The sequence below is a fragment of the Capsicum annuum genome, chromosome 3 (genome assembly GCF_002878395.1).
Source record: "Capsicum annuum cultivar UCD-10X-F1 chromosome 3, UCD10Xv1.1, whole genome shotgun sequence".
Classification (NCBI taxonomy): Eukaryota; Viridiplantae; Streptophyta; class Magnoliopsida; order Solanales; family Solanaceae; genus Capsicum; species Capsicum annuum.
This window is the reverse complement of record NC_061113.1, coordinates 5171658-5187697: the sequence shown is the minus strand read 5'-3', so window position 1 is coordinate 5187697 and position 16040 is coordinate 5171658.

Below are 16040 nucleotides of genomic sequence, written 5' to 3'. Positions count from 1 at the left end.
ATTCTCTACTGCATCTCTCTTTCTCTTTCTCCGTTATTCTCTCTCTCTCTTCGTAACTCTCTCCCTCTCTCTCTCTTGATTTACCCTTTTTTTGTGTGTGTAAAATTGTGTGTTAATAGAGTTGTTGCTATGTTCTCTCTCACTGTGTGGGTGTTGCTCTCGGGTGAGCGATGGAGGAGTGTGATTGTGAGCTGGTGAAGAAGAAAAAAAATGGCCTACTTTTTTTTCCTGAGTGTCTATTATTTCCTTTATATCTCCTTGGACCTTTGTATTCCTGAGTATATATATGCATGGATCTATGTGGAAGAGGAGAAAAGTTGGGTCTCTATCCCTTTTTTGTGTGTTCAATGAAAAAGGGAGTATATATCTGTGTGTCTTTTTTGAGGGAAAACCAAAAGAAATGTGATGTCTCTCATTCTTGTTGTTTTGGGGCCCCCTCCCTTTTTTTGGTTTATTTTATTTTTGTTGCCCCCCTCTATATATATAAAAATGGAAAAAATCCCCCTTTTCTTGGAATCTATTAAAAGCAAAGGAAAAAAATATGATTTGGGGTAAGGTAGGCGTCTAGGGGTTAGTGGAGTAGGTAGGGGGTATTGGGTGAGGGGTAGGTGGTTAGGATAAAGTTTGTTGGGATAAGGGAATATTAGGGATTTAATTTGTTAGAGATTTATTGAATTTTTTTGTATTTTTTTTGTGGGGGTATAATCACATGTGTTAGAGTGTATGATAAAGTGAGGTAAAAATGAATAAAATTGGACTTGAGAGGGACAAAATTAGGTGTCTACAGCATGCCCCCTTTGAATATAAACATGAAGTGTTTTCAGACAAAGAAGTAGACAACGAAACAAAATTTTGTCCCGACCATTATTCAAAAAGAATGAAACAGAAGGAAGGAGGGAAACCAAGTCTTGACTTTAGACATCATACTTAGCCCTAGTTATGAGGGAATCAAGTCACAAGTATCCCCAAGGACTGAAAGAAGAGGGACTATACCGAGTTGGAGAGTCGAACCAGGTTCTGTCGAGGTTCCGATCTGCGGCTCTGTCATTACATCAAAAACAAAAATTACAAGTTAAAACATAAATGAAATTACAAATGTCCTATCTATGCGGCTTCTTTCGGACTCTTGACTTGAGTTTCATCACCGTATTCTTCAGGCAGGATCCTGACTTGCAATTTCTTCAACTTGTTGTCTGACTTTTAATTTCTTCACCCAGTTCTCCAGGTGGGCTCATGACTTGCTATTTTTTAATTTGTTGACTTTCAATTTCTTCACCTTATTGTTTGAGTTTTCATTTATTCACCCTGTGCTTCGAGCGGGCTCCAATGTTGCTCGAATTATCAAAATAAAAAAGTACGTCTCCTTACCAATTTCTCTTGAATTATCCAAACAAGGAAGTGCGTCTCCTTACCAATGTTGCTTGAATTACCCAAACAAGGAAGTGTGTCTCCTTACCAACGTTTCTTGAATTAACCAAACAAGGAAGTGCGTATCCTTAAAAATGTCACTTAAATTACCGAAATAAGAAAGTGTGTCTCCTTACCAATGTCACTTGATTTACCCAAAAAGGAAGTGCGACTCCTTACAATGCCGGTTGAATTACCCAAACAAAGAAAGTGCGTCTCCTTACAAGTTTCCCTTGAATTACCAAAGAAGGAAGTGTGTTTCCTCACAAATGTTGCATGGTTTTGAATGCCAAATTTGTGCAGCAACATTGCCTCTTGCATTTGTAGAAGTCAGAATATTACGACCTTTGATGTTTAGGCTTTGAAATCCTTGATTTGAAGGTAGCATGTGTTCCTATTTCATACAAAGAAAACTTGTTAGTTTAAAAACATGGTGGCTGGATTGTGGCTTTGGATTTCGTGGAAATCACTCTTGCCCCTGTCACATTTAATCTTGCTTTCAACCATTAGCATGTGTCACTGACTTGCTGCATCATTGACCCGAACTCAGATTATTAAGAGTAACTCTGAAACAGATACAGTATATCTGCTTTGTCGTGCTTCTCAGATAAACCCTTTGAACCTTGGTATTTCCATGAGTTCCCAGACTTGTCGGTTGATAAAACTTTCTGCATGCCTTATTTCGGCTCACAATCATGTCTCTTTCGTGTGTTGGCCTTTTGTATTGCTTTGCGCAATTGAAGAAGCTGGTAGCTAATTTTGAAGTCTTTTCTCACTTGTTTTGACATGGACTTGACTCAAAGACAAGAGAAAAAATGACAATGATTTTATTTGGACAACTGACTAAAGAAAATAAAATAAAAATAACGAGAAGAAAGAAAAGACAATGAATGTCCCCATTTGAAACAAAGAAATGAAAAATTTATCTAGAAATAACAGTCAACTCTAATGATTATACCATGCATTTTCGATCAAGCTGCCTGATCTTTCCATCCAAATTTTTACCAATTGTTGTTGAGTTAATGACTCTGAAACTAAGTTACTTACTTGAACCCATTGCATTCAAAGAGCTCATTTGGCTAGTGGCACAGTGAAGGATTTTTGCCAACAAGACTCTCTCATTTTTCTCTCAACTCACCATCTCCTTATAGTACCCGTGAGGGTGTCCAGTTTGATTATTACAACCCGAAATAAAAAAAAGCATTGAAAAGTAAACCTATACTAATCCTAAATTACGCTCCAATACTTTACCCGATGCCCCGGGCCTTCATCTCGAACGTCTTTCGAATACAAGGTACCTCGGGGCATTCCCAGGTGAATAAATACAAATGACCATGGGGCATTCCCCGACTAAATGAATACATTTTCAAATGCGAGAAAAAGAGAATTATTCAACAAAACATTCGAACATTCAACAAATCACCATTCCTAAAATTTGCCTATCCGACTTAGTATTTTCCTACCCATTTAACGATCTAAAATATAATACTATCAATTTTAACAATATCCAACAATGAGTCGAAATACCACAATATTCACTTTTTATCATTTTCGCAATTCCGCCCCCAAATTCATTCTCAACCGATGATTAACATATGCTTTGATTATCAAATCACTTTTCAAAGTCCAAAATCAACATCAACCAACACACAACAAAGATTCAAACATACCAAACGCACAAATCATTCACAATTACATAAAAATTAAAGGAAAGGGAGATAGAATTGTATCTCAATTTTTATTTCAATCCCGAATTGTTCGACAAAGCTACCACCGGAATACCCCTAATTGGACCTCAACATCGATGAAACCCAAATCCGTATAGAGGAACAACAACCCAAAAATTGCTCACAAATGATCCGATTGAGATGAACAAAAATCAAATCCCAAACCAATAGTAGCCTGGAGCATTCGAAATAGAAATCGTGATAAACTCAACTCGATTGAGATCTTTCATAAGAAAATGATTGAAACAGTGTGACTAATTTCTTTTAACAGCGGCCGCGTCCGTCAAAAGCAATAGATTCCGGCGAGTTTGAGGACTTAGGAACTGAGTACACGGAAACAGATGAACTGATCACCGATTCAAAATTTCTTGAACAATGATCGGATTCCCCCTCCCCCCGATATCTTACTCTCAATTCTCTACTGTATCTCTCTCTTTCTCCGTTACTCTCTCTCTCTCTCTCGATCTACCCCTTTTTCTGTATGTGTAAAATTGTGTGTTAATGTAGTTGTTGCTATGTTCGCTCTTACTGTGTCGGTGTTTCTACCGGGTTAGCGATGGAGGAGTGTGATTGTGAGCTGGTGGAGAAGAAAAAAAAATGGCCTGCTCTTTTTTTCCTGAGTGTCTATTCTTTCCTTTATATCCCCCTGGACCTTTGTATTCCTGAGTATGTATATGCGTGGATCTATGTGGAAGAGGAGAAAAGTTGGGTCTTTTTTTTTTTTTTGTGTTCAATGAAAAAGGGAGTATATATCTGTGTGTGTTTTTTGAGGGAATACCGAAAGAAATGTGATGTCTCTCATTCTTGTGCTTGTGGGCCCCCTTCCCTTTTTTTGTTTTATTCTATTTTTGTTGTCCCCTCCATACATATAGAAATGGAAAAAATCCCCCTTTTCTTGGAATCTATTAAGAGCAAAGGAAAAAAATATGATTTGGGGTAAGGTAGGGGTCTAGGGGGTAGTGGGGTAGGTAGGGGTGTTGGGTGAGGAGTAGGTGGTTAGGATAAAATTTGCTGGGATAAGGGAATATTAAGGATTTAATTTGTTAGAGATTTATTGAATTTTTTTGTATTATTTTTTTTGTGGAGGTATAATCACATGGATTAGAGTGTATGATAAAGTGAGGTAAAAATGAATAAAATTGGACTTGGGAGGGACAAAATTAGGAGTCTACATACGGAATGCTATATTTGTATATGCAAAAAGATAATAATATTAAACATTATTGGATAGTGCATTATATTTATCTTTCACAATAATAAAATTTTACTATATATTTTTCTTTATTTCTTTTTAACTTGACACATATTGACCCAACACAAATTCTTAGAAAATATGCATTAGAAATTTATTTTATTAAATTAAATTTATTAATTTTTACTGTAAAAATTTAAAGTTAAGTTTAAATATTAGTATTTCTATATAAGAAAAAAATAATTTTAAAATTTAAATTTATTAAATAAATAAATAAATAAAAAGATTAATTTTCTATATAAAAGTAAATTAAAATAATAAAATTGATTTACTTTAAATATTTAGTTGCAATTAATTAATATAATTTTTTATTTTGTCATGATTTATGCTGCACCGATAAAATTTTGAGAGTTGAATAGAACTTTTTTCTATTTTTTTAAAAATATTTTAACTTGTTAATTATTGTGATTTATATTATTTTTTACGTAATTATTAAATAATATATTTACTCCTCGTGTCCCAATTTATGTGGCTTCGATACAATTTTGAGAGTCAACTAAAATTTTATATGTCTTTTAAATATTTTAAGTTGTTAATTATTATGATTTGTAGTATTGTTTCTTTTATCTCAATTTATGTGACAATGCTAAAATAATGAGAGTCAATAAAATTTCTATATGTCTTTTAAATATTTTAAGTTATTAATTATTGTGATCTGTGGTAATAAATTAGCTTTGAATATGATAGCCAATTAAATAAATAAAATTTTTTTACTTCTAATATGTAGTTATAGCTAATTAATAGAAATTAAAAGAATATATTAAATATTTAAACCATTATTGTCACACCCCTTTTTTAACCAAAAAAATTCATTTTATGTTTGAAAGGATTTTTATTATTAGGAGACAAAAGATGAACATTTGTTTCGAAAAAACATTATTCACATTTTTGTTCAGAGTCGCCACTTGACATAATTCGGAGTGCCAGGTCACCTTTGGAAAATCCTTTTCAAAACGATTTGACTCTTTAATCTGGTTTGCGAACAAAGATTCCAGCTAACGAATTCTGTTGATTGAGAGAAAGGTGTTAGGCACCCCTCGATCCCGTGGTTTGACCACGGTCACTTGGTGGAGCATATCGGATAATTTGAAGCTACAAAATGTATAAACCACACAAAACACATGAAACAAGCAAATAAACAAATCAAACAAAATTCAAAACCAAAATAATGTACGGTCCGAATTATACAGTCCCAAGAATAGAAAATACGAAAATATAAATTCTATTCTAGACTAATCATAAACTATGCTCCAATGCTTACCCGATGCCTCGGGACTTCATCACGAACGCCTTCCGCCAACATAATACGTCGGGGCATTCCCCGGTGAATAAATACAATATGTCTCAGGGCATTCTCCGGCTAAATGAATACATTTTCCAAATACGAGAAAGACAAACCATTTTACAAACATTCCAAACACTTATTTAAACATTCAACACATTCAATCAACACACAACTCCTAAATTTTGCCTACCCGAACCTAAACATTTTGCTTATCCAATTCGACCTATCATGATACTATAGAATTCATAAACTTGATTCCAAATTTGGCAAAACAACAACGAACCAACATTAAACCAAATTTACCCTTTTTATCGATCTCGCAATTCCACCCCAAATTCTCTTCTCAACCAATAATTAACACATGCTTCGATTATCAAATCAATTTTTCAAACTCAAACCAACATCAATGACACAAAACAAAGATTCAAACATATCAAACAACAGATCATTCACATTCACAAAAATTAAAGGAAGAAGAGATAGAATTGGACCTCAATGCCGCTTTCCAAATCGAGGCATTATTCGATTAAATGGGGTGCAATCCAAATCCTAAACCTCGAGTCGAACCTAACAACGATCAATCCATCCTCAATACATACCCTTCATTGTTTTAACTATTTTTCGACACCGTTCTCCAGCAAACTTTGCTGGAATTGAACTAAAGTTGGTCTAATATGGTCAAATTAGAGTCGGAGGCGCGGTTTCCATCATGTCAGAACTCCGGCGAGCTTCGACGGTAACAAAAAATAGAGAAAAACTGACCGCCGTAACGTTTTCTGATGGGATCCGATGATGGAGTGGATTTTTGGTTGTTTTTTTTATGTTTCCTGTCGATCTCCGATAGTCACAGCCGTAGACGACGATTGGGTATTCTCCGATTGGTGATTCCGGCGATAGTTTTGCCGAAAAACTGAGTCAAAATCTATTACCCCTTTTTTGATCGATTCTCTCTCCATTGATTCTCTCTCTCTCGATTCTCTTTGCTGTTTTACTTTGTTTTCTTTACTGTTTCCAACCTATATCCCTCCGTTCATCTTTCCCGATCTCCAATTCTACTGTATTTCTCCCTTTTCGGTGATGTGTGCGTATACCAGTATGTGGATGTGTGCAAATCAGTGAGGACGAGTGATTATGTGAGTTGTGTGTGTAGTGTGTATGTATATGGTGAGAGAATGTGATCATAATGATGATGTGGGTCCCACCTTATATTGTTATGGGGTATTGTTGCTGTGAGTAAAAAATATGCTCCTCCCTATATGTCGTGTATGATGTGTACATATTCCTTTTGGTGAGGTGTCCTTTTTGTTTGAGTTTGTTAGGAAAAGATAAAATTACTTAGGAGTTGTTATTATTATTTTTTTGTATTTTTGTGGTGTATAATTACATGGATGAGGGTGTACAATAAAGTGAGGTAAAAATGAATAAAATTGGACTTGGGAGGGACAAAATTAGGTGTCTACAACATGCCCCCTTTGAATGTACACATGAAGTGTTTTCAAAGAAAGAAGTAGACAACGAGACAAATATTTATCCCGACCATTATTCAAAAAGAATGAAACAGAAGAAAAGAGGGAAACCAATTTTTGACTTTGGACATCATACTCATCCCTAGTTATTAGGGAATCAAGTCACAAGTATCCCCAAGGACTAAAAGAAGAGGGACTATACCAATTTGGAGATTCGACCGAGGTTCTGTCAAGGTTCCGATCTGCGGCTCTGTCATTACATCAAAAATAAAAATTACAATTTAAAACATAAATAAAATTACAAAAGTCCTATCTATGCGGTTTCTTTTGAACTCTTGACTTGAGTTTCATCACCCTATTCTTCAGGCGGGCTCCTGACTTGCAATTTCTTCAGCTTGTTGCCTGACTTTCAATTTCTTCATCTTGTTTTTTGACTTTTCATTTATTCGCCTTGTGCTTTGGGAGGGCTTCAATGTTTCTTGAGTTATCAAAACAAGGAAGTGCGTCTCCTTACAAATGCCGCTCGAATTACCCAAACAAGGAAGTGCGTCTCCTTACAGATGTTGCTTGAATTACCAAAACAAGGAAGAACATCTCCTTACAAATGCCGGTTGAATTACCCAAACAAGGAAATGTATCTCCTTACAAATGCCACTTGAATTACCAAAATAAGAAAGTGCGTCTCCTTGCCAATGCCGCTTGAATTACCCAAACAAAGAAGTGCGTCTCCTTCAAATGCCGGATGAATTACCCAAACAAAAAAGCAAACAAGGAAGGGCGTCTCCTTACAAATGTTGCTAGAAATATCCAAACAGGAAAGTATGTCTCCTTACCAATGCCTCTTGAATTACCAAAACAAGGAAGTGCATCTCCTCACCAATGCCGCTCAAATTACCAAAACAAAGAAGTGTGTCTCCTTATCAGTGCTTCTTGAATTACCCAAATAAGAAAGTGCGTCTCCTTACAAATGTTGCTTGAATTGTCCAAATAAGGAAGTGCGTCTCCTTACAAATATTGCTTGAATTTCCCAAACAAGGAAGTGTGTCTCCTTACAAATGTTACTTGAATTGCCCAAACAAGGAAGTGCGTCTTCTTACAAATATGTCTTGAATTACCAAACAAGAAAGTGCGTCTCTTTACAAATATTGCTTGAATTGCCCAAACAAGGAAGTGTGTCTCCTTACCAATGCCGCTTGAATTACCAAACTAGGGAGGTTCGTCTCCTTACCAATGCTTCTTGAATTATTAAAATAAGGAAGTGTGTCTCATTACCAATGTTGCTTGAATTACCCAAACAAGGAAGTGTGTCTCTTTACAAATGTTGGTAGAAATACCCAAACCAAGGAAGTGCGTCTCCTTACCAATGCTGCTTGAATTGCCAAACCAAAAAACTGTGTCTTCGAGGGATATAGGATGATGAATTTTTTTACCACGATTTGATTATCAAACTTGTGCAGCAACTTTGTTTACTGCATTTGTAGAAGTGAGACATTGAAGCCCTTGATATTTATGATCTGAAGTCCTTGATTTGAAGGTAACATGTTTCCTATTTCATCAAAGAAAATTTGTGTGTTTAAAAACATGGTGGCTGGTTTGTGGCTTTAGCTTTCGCAGCAATCGCTCTTGCCCCTGTCACATTTAATCTTGCTTTCAACTATTAGCATATGTCATTGACTCGCTGCATCATTGATTCGAACTCAGATTATTAAGAGTGACTCTGAAACAAACACGGTATTTCTGATTTGCCATGCTTCGCAGATAAACCCTTTGAACCTGGATATTTCCATAAGTTTCCAGACTTGTCTGTTGACAAAACTTTTTGCATGCCTTATTTCGGCTCACAATCATGTCTCTTTCATGTCCTGAACTTTTGTCTTGATTTGTGCAATTGAAGAAGCTGGTAACCAGTTTTACAATCTTTTCTCACTTATTTTGACACGGTCTTGACTCAAAGACAAGAAAAGAACAAAGAATGACAATTTTTTTTATATTTGGATAACTGGCTCAAGAAAGATAAAACAAAAATAAAGAGAATAAAGAAAAGACAACGAATGTCCCTCTTTAAAACAAAGAAATGAAAAATTCATCTAAAAATGACAGTCAACTCTAATGAATATGCCATGCATTTTGGATTAAGCAGCTTGATCTTTTCATCCAAACTATCTACAAATTGTTGTTGAGTTAATGGCCTCAAAACTGAGTTTCTTCCTTAGGTTAATTGCATTTAGACCTCATTCGGCTAGTGGCGCCTTGAAGGCTTTTTGCCAACAAGCCTCTTCCTTTCTCTCAACTCACCATTGCCTTTATGTCCGTGAGGATTTTTGACCAATAAGACTCTCTTATTTTCATTCCTCTTAATTCACAGTCGTCTTATGGTGCCTGTGAGGATTTTCACCAGTAAGACTCTCTCATTTTTATTTCTCTCAACTTACCATCGCCTTACAGTGACCGTGAGGGTTTTCGCCAATAAGACTCTCATTTTTATTTCTCTCCTGATTCTTATTGCTGAGGTAGACAAGTAGTTCCCAAAATACGTTATCACATTCATTGCATGCTTAGTCTTAACATTCTCAAATATTGATCTGAAGGTCTTTCTTTGGTTGTCACTTGGCTTTTGGATAGGGTTAGAAGAAAAGGATGACATGAGGCCCAAACGACACTTGAAGTGGGGTAAGACTTACCACTTTTGGAATTGACTCAAACAATGAGGATTAAATCATGCCCCAATTTCTTTTGACTGGGAAATTCTAAATTGTTTATTTGGTTGGACCGAGCCCTTAGTAGGGCAGCCTACGTATCTGACCCCCGAGAGAGGAGAATCAGGTCATGCTTAGTTCTAGCAACTTGTTTTGCTTGATTCTGATTTCTTTTTTCTTTTGATTTTTTTTCTTTGTGATTTTCCTGACTCTAATTTCCTGACACTCTTTTCTTCACTTTTGGACATATTTTTTTTCTCAACACTTTTCTTTTGAGTTTTGCTGACTCTATCTTGATTTCAAATGAGGTGTATGAAAGAAAATAAAACTAAGGCTCAAATGGGGTAAACAAAGGATGACATAATGTTTAGATAGCAGAATGAAATGCCTTCGTCATATCAATCTTTGAAAATACAAGTACATAACATGAAAATTGAAAGTTGGAGATGAAGATCATGTGCGACATATTTTACAACATTAAATTTGACCGAGTCGGTGCGACGCTGCTTCTTCTGCGCTTTTCTAGCATACAACTCCACCTTTGTTGTACATTCCTTACATTGAATGACTCATGATTTTGTGGAGCTGATTTTCTTTCTGTTCCTCTGGATATAGGATCACGCATTCACTGTTTGACCTAATTGAGGCACGCCTTACAATTGATGACCAAGTTATTCTTGTGATTCTCAAAATAAATGGCGTTAATTTTCAAAAAATGCTTGAACTTGTCACTAAATGTCTCAGCACTCTACCTATTTTCTCAGATGCTCTCTTTTTCTAACTTTAAACCTCTGATTCAATGTTCATGCTTAAACTAGATTTTAAGATCTGGCAGAAAATTCCATTAGCATGTCATATCACTAGAGTCAACATAAAATGTACTGTGGAAAGAAAACAAAAAGAAATATATTTAAAACACAAAGGAAAAAGGAATACTCTATTTAAATAAAATGAAAGATAGAAGGGTTTGAACATAACGACAAATGGACAAAACAAGATAGATCCCAAACTACATCCCTGAAATAATTTGGATTACAGAAAACAAAACAAAACAAACTACCAGACCTCTTTCTAAGAGGGAGAGGGGTGACTTCTCAATTGCTCAGCCTGACATCTTAGCCATTGGTTTGGATATCAGCATGACTAGAGCTTTCCGCACTGTCAATGGTCTGTACCATATTTGAGTTATATTGAATCATCTTTTCTATTTCTCTTTTTAAAGAACGACAATCTTCAATACTGTGACCCTGAACATCATAATGATATGCACATCGTACATTAGCATCAAAACTTCTTGAATGCGGGCCAGAAGTATACCCATGGAGAGGATTGATCATGTCCCATTGTATCAATCTCTGGAATAAATTGGCGTACGAATCTCCAATTGGTGTGAAGCTATCTCTTGACTTCTACCTAATTTCATTGTTTAGCTTGGATAAAAAATCGGACCTACAAGGTCTTTAGTTAGATTGTGGAGTTTGAGAATGACTCTGAAGAGTTGGTGCATGCCATTATGGGTAAGAAGGGAATTGACCATAGGGTTGTGCATTGTATATTAGATATGTAGGTGGGGGAATACAGTATAATGGATTTTGGGAAAGATTATATGGAGCTTGGACATAAGCTTGGGTTTGAGCCTGTGGGTAACGATGGTGTGATACTCTTACCCATGCCTGTTGTCCAACTACAATGGCAGATGCATCTTCCTCATACTTCTTCCCTCCGACACTTCCCAAACATTTTTGAATTGCTTGAGTCGTCGCTTTCAATATTGCAAAACTCACAATGCGGCTGGTCTTAATTCCATCCTCTATCATTTCCTCCATTTTGAAGACCTCAATAAATGACTTGCCTAATGTAGGCAACAAGTGTTGAGAATATGTTTCATCTTGCACTTGAATAAATACCTCCATCATCTTACTTTCTTTCATTGACGGTTCACCCTAGCGGCTTGTTCACGCCATCTAATCGCATACTCTCTGAAAGTCTCAATACTCTTTTTATGTATGTTAGTTAGGGATTTCTCATCAGGTATCAACTCCACATTATATTGGAATTGTTGCACAAATTCATTAGCTAGGTCATCCCAACTAATCCACTTATCAATGTCTTGGTCAACAAACCATTCCTAAGCTAGGCCTGAAAGACTCACCAAAATATGCCATGAGTAATTATTTCTTCCCCCCAGCACCCCTTAGTTGGTTGCAATAACGTCTCAAATGTGCTATAGGATCGCCATGTCCATCATACTTCTCAAACTTCAGCATTTTAAAGCCAAAAGAAAGATGAATCCCTGAAAACATGCACAGATCTTTATATGAGACACTTTTGTACCCCTTCAAGTCCCTGGAGGTCTTTCATAGCCAGTTTCACACTTTTTAATTTTCTGGTCATTTTCACTTGTTCTTCTGTTATAACTGGCTTCTCAATGTAAAGAGGAAATTCAGGCGGGTGAATATAGCCATAAGGATTTGTCGACTTAAATGTGGGCTCAATAGCATGATGTTGATTAGCAAAAATATTCAATACAAGCTCTCGCGCAGAGTGGGGAGGCACAACTTGTGGATAAACCTCAAAAGTAAGAGCTTCAGGTGGGGGTGGTGCTGCAACAACATGAACAACGAGTGGAGCCGAGCATGTGGTAGCTTTGTGTTGAGGAGTGAGGAAATGAGTATTGGAAGTGTTTGGATAGTCTTGCCCCAGAGCAGGTTCTAATGCATGTTGTGGTGTGTCAATAAAAATAGGAAACTGTGTATGTGATACTGGAGGCAAGCTAAAAAGATATTTCAGATTATTAACGGAAAATGGAGGAAGTGGCAACCCTTTATCCCAAGCTCGATGCATTTCTATCATTTTGTTGCCTTAATTTTCGAATCTCTTCATTAGCTCCTAAATTCTCATAGCCCAAACTCCCTATCTGATCAGTGACAACAAACTAGATATCTTTGTTGGTCATAACTTTCTCTGTGACTTGGTGCAATATGGAGGACCAACCAAAATTCCACAAACCAACCACCTCAAACTAACTGAACAAGAGATAGCAAATGCGTTAGAATTCAAAACTTTTTTTTTCAAAACCTTTTTTTCTTTTTGAAAAGGTCACCGAATCCAAGAGGGGCACCTACATATCTCACTCCCGAGAGAGGAGAATAAGGTGTGTGTAGTTCGTAAAGTCTTGCCAAAATGGCCAATTAATTCTTTTTCCTTTCTTTTTTTCTTTTTCTTAAAACTTCAAAAAGAAAAGGAAATAACAAATGGTCAAAAGAATTGACGATTTTTTTTTTGTATTTGTCAAGTTTAAACTCCCTATACAAAATGAAACCTATGATTACCAAAGAAAAATCTTTTTGGATTTTCGATTTTGAATTTCATATGAACATGAAACTTGAACCTATTAAAAGAAAAATCTTTTTTGTAATTTTATTTTAAAGATGTATATGAAACACCTACTCTAATAAAGAGTGAAGAAAATCTTTTTTTTTCAAATAAGATCCCCGAACCCACAATAGGCTGCCTACGTATGTAACTCCTGAAAGAGGAGAATCAAGGGTGCGTAGTTAGTCCATGTAGATTTTAATTTTAAGGTTCGAAAGGGTTTTTATTATCAAAGTGACAAAAGATGAAAATTTGTTTTGAAAAGGATTATTTATATTCAAAACTCAGAATCGCCACTTGGAATGAATCGGGTGTGCCAAGTCACCTTTGAAAATCCTTTTTCAAAATGGTTCGACTCTAAAACTGATCCGCAAACAGAGATTCCAGCTAAGGAATTCTGTTGATCGAGTGGAAGGTGTTAAGTACCCCTTGATCCCTCGGTTCGACCACGGTCGCTCGGTAAAACATATCGGCTAATTTGACACTATGAATGTATAAACCACACAAAAACACAAAACTAATCAATCAAACTAACAAAACAAATCCAAAATTATAGTGTCCAGTACAATTATACAATCCAAAATAGAAAAATGCAAAAAACATAAACCTACTCTATTCTAGGCTAATTCTAAACTATGCTCCATTGCTTTCTCCACTCGACGTTCTGGGCCTTCGTCATGGACGTCCTCCGAGTACAAGAAGAAAGAAAGCTCTGTGTGTGTAATTTTTTATTTCTTCCTCTCCCCTTTGAATTTTTTTATGTATATTTAATTGGCGTATGTGGTGATTATATGGTGAGGTGTGTCCTCTATCCAAAGGTCTCGATACTCTTTTTCTTCATGTTAGTTGGGGATTTCTCATCAGGAATCAACTCCACATTGTATTGGAATTGTTGCACAAATTCATTAGTTAGGTCATCCCAACTAATCCACTTGTCAATGTCTTGGTCAACAAACCATTCCGAAGCTAGGCCTGAAAGACTCTCACCGAAATATGCCATGAGTAATTCTTTCTTCCCCCCAGCACCCCTTAGTTGATTGCAATAATGTCTCAAATGTGCTATAGGATCTCCATGTCCATCATACTTCTCAAACTTTGGCATTTTAAAGCCAAAAGGAAGATGAACCCCTGGAAACATGCACAAATCTTTATATGAGACACTTTTGTACCCCTCCAAGTCCCTGGAGGTCTTTCATAGCCAGTTCCACACTTTTTATTTTTTTGGTCATTTCCTCTTATTCTTCTATTATAACAGGCTTCTCAATGTTAAGAGGAAATTCAGGCGGGTGAATATAGCCATAAGGATTAGTCGACTTAAATGTGGGCTCAATAGCATGTTGTTGGTTAGCAAAAAAATCCAATACAGGCTCTCTCACAGAGTAGGGAGGCACAACTTGTGGATAAACCTCAAAAGTAGGAGCTTTAGGTGGGGGTGGTGCTGCAAAAACATGAACAATGAGTGGAGCCGAGCATGTGGTAGTATTGTGTTGAGGAGTGAAGAAATGAATATTAGAAGTGTTTCGATAGTGTTGCCCCAGAGCAGGTTCTGATGCATGTTGTGGTGTGTCAATAAAAATAGGAAACTGTGTATGTGACACTGGAGGCAAGCTAGAAAAATATTCCAGATTATCAGCGGGAAATGGAGGAGGTGGCAACCCATTAACACAAGCTCGATGCATTTCTATCATTTGTTGCCTTAATTTTCGAATCTCTTCATTAGCTCCTAAATTCACATTGCCTGAACTCCTTATCTGATCAGTGACAACAAACTCGATATCTTTGTTGGCCATAACTTTCTCTGTGACTTGGTGTAATATGGAGGACCAGTCAAAATTCCACAAACCAACCACCTTAAACTAACTATACAAGAGATAGCAAATGCGTTAGAATTCAAAACTTCTTTTTTCAAAACCTTTTTTTCTTTTTGAAAAGGTCACCGAATCCAAGAGGGGCGCCTACGTATCTCACTCTTCAGAGAGGAGAATCAGGTGTGCGTAGTTCGTAAAGTCTTGCCAAAATGGCCAATTAATTCTTTTTCCTTTCTTTTTTCCTTTTTCTTGAAACTTTAAAAAGAAAAGGAAATAATAAATGGTCAAAAAAATTGACGATTTTGTTTTTCGCATTTTTCAAGTTTAAACTCCCTATACAAAATGAAACCTATGATTACCAAAGAAAAATCTTTTTGAATTTTTGATTTTGAATTTCATATGAACATGAAACTTGAACCTATTAAAGGAAAAATCTTTTTTTGTAGTTTTCTTTTAAAGATGTATATGAAACACCTACTCTAATAAAGAGTGAAGAAATTTTTTTTTTAAAATAAGATTCCTGAACTCACAATAGGCTGCTTACGTATCTCACTCCCGAGAGAGGAGAATCAAGGGTGCGTAGTTAGTCCATGTCACACCCCTATTTTAACCAAAAATTTTCAAATTTAAGGTTCGAAAGGGTTTTTATTATCAAAGTGACAAAAGATGAAAATTTATTTTGAAAAGGATTATTTAAATTCAAAACTCAGAGTCGCCACTTGGAATGAATCAGGTGTGCCAAGTCACCTTGGGAAATCCTTTTTCAAAATAGTTTGATTCTAAAACTGATCCACGAACAGAGATTCCAGCTAAGGAATTCTGTTGATTGAGTGGAAGGTGTTAGGCACCCCTCAATCCTGTGGTTCGACCACGGTCGCTCGGTGGAATATCTCGGCTAATTTGACGCTATGAATGTATAAACCACACAAAAACACACAACTAATCAATCAAACAAACAAAACAAATCCAAAATTATAGTGTCCAGTCCAATTATACAATCCAAAATAGAAAAATGCAGAAAACA